The 3,590-nt window shown below is 44.3% G+C and overlaps 1 protein-coding gene across 1 annotated transcript in view; it reads right to left on the reverse strand.

The window, feature by feature from the left end:
* HAO2 (hydroxyacid oxidase 2) overlaps positions 1 to 1,681 on the reverse strand; it is a gene marked incomplete at its 3' end in the record, with an annotated part of 35,173 nt that extends 33,492 nt beyond the window's left edge. The window contains exon 1 of the mRNA XM_045283714.1: positions 1,591 to 1,681. The remainder of the gene's footprint in view (positions 1 to 1,590) is intronic.
* Between the last annotated feature and the right edge of the window lie 1,909 nt (positions 1,682 to 3,590).

Here is a 3,590-nt window from a genome sequence, read left to right on the forward strand (position 1 = left end):
GTACAAAATTTTTTAATTGCTAGAGGGAGTGCTGAGTTTGTTTTGTTGCTTTTTTTTGGAAAAGCAAATATGCCAAATAAGTTTGAGAACCGGTGGAGTCAGTGGCTAATCAATAGTCAATTCTTTTCATTATTCTTCCTATTGAGGACATGGACATTTCCATCCGGGTTTCTGGAAATTGGTGGCATAGTGGGTTTTTGCGTTCAGCTGCTAGCCACGAGGGCAGCCATTTGAAATTACCAGGTGCTCTGCAAGAGCAAGATGAGATTTTTCTCCTCCTGCGAAGAGTTACAGGGGCAGTTCTGAGTTATGGGAATTCACAGGGGGCAGTTCTAGCCTGACGTGTAGGATCACTCTGAGCCAGAATTGACTTGAAGGCAGTGACTTGTTTTATTTTTCACTTTTGGGGTAAGATTTAAAGACTTCTGTGATGACAGAATTGGCAAGTTGTGTCAGACTTACTCATTAGGTTAGCCAACAAAGTTGATTGAGTACTTGTTTTCAGCCAATGTGGCAGAGGCCTTCGCTGGTCACCGTAGATTCACATAGGCTAAAAATATGTATATGCATCACCAACCTCAGCCCCATGGTAATTATAGAACACTCCTCCCAATAGCAGAGTGCACATTCCTTTTGAATGCACACAAAAAACTGACCAAAGTGATATTTGTGTTCATAAAGCAAGATTCTGGCCACTATGGAATTAAACTAGAAATCAATAACCGAAAGATTCGTGGAACTGTGGGTGCAACAGCTTAATAATTGGGCTAAAAACTAAGAGGTTGGTGATCTGTACCCCGCAGTTGCTCCACAGGAGAGAGGTGAGGCTGTCTGTTTCCATACAAATTTACAGCCCTGGAAAGTTCTATGGAGCTGTTCTACTCCGGCCGTAGAGCTGTTATGGGTCAGAATCAACTTGGTGACAGTAGGTTTGGTTTGGTTTAACTCGATCTTTGCTATTTTCCTTTGTTTATGTCACTTACTGACAGAGTTATTTACATATCTAACTATACTTGAATATTTGCCTCTATTTGCCTAATATTTAGGTTTCATGTACTTTGAAGGCCCATTATCAGGAGGATAAACCATTTGAATTATAAAGAAGAAAGCAAGACTGTTCTTGTTTATTGGTTGATAAATGGGTGTATGTAGAATATACAAAGGAGTTATAAACTACTGGGATAAGTGCAGTCAGTGAAGTTATTGTACAAAATTTACATACAAAAATCAATCGTCTTTGTGTATGGGAAACTGAAAAGTTAAAAATACCTTTTACAATAATATCACGACATTAAATATCTAGTAAGACATTAAATAACAAACATATTATATATCCTAGAATAAGTCCAACAACAAAACTTTTCTGAAAGATGTGAAAACCATCTAAATAAGTGGAATAACGCACTATGTTTGTGGATTGGCTCTCTCCACGTGAGATGGCAATTCTCTCTAAACAGATCGATGGATTCAACTTGATCCCACCCTAACCTTAGGAGGCACTTAACTGAAGGGGATTCGTGCTTTCCACGCTACATGCTACTCAACCTCCTCTCCCAATTAGAAGCACACAACATACACCCAACAGCAAACCTGATTCTAGCGTCTTCTAGCGCTGGGGAGAAAAGGTGGTGTCTGAGGCAGCCACTGCAGGACGTGGTAGGAAAAACAGGTCACTATCTCACAGTTCTATGTGGTAAGAAGAGGTTCAAAGGTAAAAGTTAATCTATTAATAGGGAATGATCACTGACCTAGAAGTAAATGAGCAGCCAGACCAGAGCAAGGTTAGGGCTTTGTTTGCTCACCTTACCGCAAAGTGTAGTTCACAGCAAAAACAAAGGTTGGAACACACTGTTTCTGACTTGCCCCCGAACAGTTGTTGTCTTTTCTCATCAATGATGATCAGAGGAACGGGGTGGGTGATTTGCGGAGCAAAGAATTACAGAAACCTCAGTGTTGGAGAGAAGGGCTTGTTGGGGCAGGCAGTGTGCATCTGAGAGAGGAACAACCACAGCTGGGAAGCCAGTGGGCAGCAGAGAAGTGAGGGCGCAGGCCGTGTGGGCTGGAGGAGCGGACAGTGCGGGTGGGGTAGACGGGTGTTTAGGTTCAGGTGAGAGGCAGGAAGAACCACTAGTATTCTCGAGTGAAGAAGTGATTCAGTAATGCGGGCGGAAGGCTCAGAAACATAAGCATAAGACTGTAAGTTAAAAAAAGAGCTCCAAACTGTCTTAGCGGGTTGACTGCTGTTAGGTACCATCGAGTTGGTTCCGATCCATAGTGCCCTGATACCCTGTAGACTGAAACACTGCCAGGCCCTGGGCCATCCTCACAGTTGTTCTTATGCTCGAACCCGTCGCCGCAGCCACAGTGTCAATACATCTCTTTGAGGCCCGTCCTCTTTCTCTCTGCCCCTCTCCTCTGCCCAACATGACGTCCTTCTCCAGGACTGGTCTCTCAGGACAGCAGGATGAAAGGTCACGGATTTCTAATGCAGCCAGGTCCTCTGTCCGACCCCAGCTCTCGTCATGCCTTCTCAGTGTTACAGCAGCCGTGAACATTTAGGAAGTGCTCCCCGTGGGCCGGAAGTCCCTGGGTGGTCAAATGGTGACTAGCTACCAGCTACTAGCTAGAAGGCTAGAAGTTCAAGTCTACCCACCGACACCTCTGAAGAAAGGGCTAGACGTCGAGGACAATCAGCCATTGCAAACTCTATGGAGCACAGTTCTACTCTTGACGCATGTGGGGCCCCCGGGTGCTGAAGGCGAGTCATTGACAGGGCCTTCAGTTGCCTCAGACGCTTCTCACCCTCGATTTCACTTATTCCCACAGCAGCTCTCTGGCTAGGTAGTGTTTTCCCAATTTTTCAGATGAGAAAATAAGGTTAAATTGTCCAAAGCAGGAGTGGGCAAATTGTAACCATCACACCACGACAAGAGGGCATTGTGAGCAGCTCACTGCCCTGTCCTGATGATCACAGCAGTGGGACTTGCCTGACTTAAAAAAAAATGTACCTGGAGTCAAAACTAGCAACATCCCTGCTGATTCGTCACACCTTTCTTTCTCAAGGCTCGTCCTCATGTGCTTGGAGGGAACTGAATGCTGTATTTCCACTAGATGGCACTAGGACCTCAGAAATGCTTTTCAAAACCACCCTCATCTGTGGACACTGCTGTCCTGTCTCTTTGATGGGGTGACTTTACATATAACGTCCGACATCCTCTTCGTGGTCGTTTTCATGTTTTAGTCCATGTGTCACATAGCACTGAGGGTTCCCTTTGCTTTGCTAAGCATGATGGCCTTTTCCTAGCCATTGGTCTTTCCTGATGATGCGGCCAAAGCAGGTGAGTTGAGGTCCCTTCAGCTTCCCTTCTAAGGGATGTTTTATTTTTTCTTTTAAAAATCATTTTATTGGGGGCTTATACAACTGATATCACAATCCATACATGCATCCATTGTGTCAAGCACATTTGTTGTCATCATCATTCTCAAAACATTTTCTACTTGAGCCCTTGGTATCACTCCCTCCCTACCCGCTCCCTACCCTCACGAACCCTTGATAATTTATAAATTATTATTATTTTGTCATGTCTTTT

This window comes from Echinops telfairi, unplaced genomic scaffold, assembly GCF_000313985.2.
Source record: "Echinops telfairi isolate 266 unplaced genomic scaffold, ASM31398v2 ScPeMD7_7466;HRSCAF=8504, whole genome shotgun sequence".
NCBI classification, from domain to species: Eukaryota; Metazoa; Chordata; class Mammalia; order Afrosoricida; family Tenrecidae; genus Echinops; species Echinops telfairi.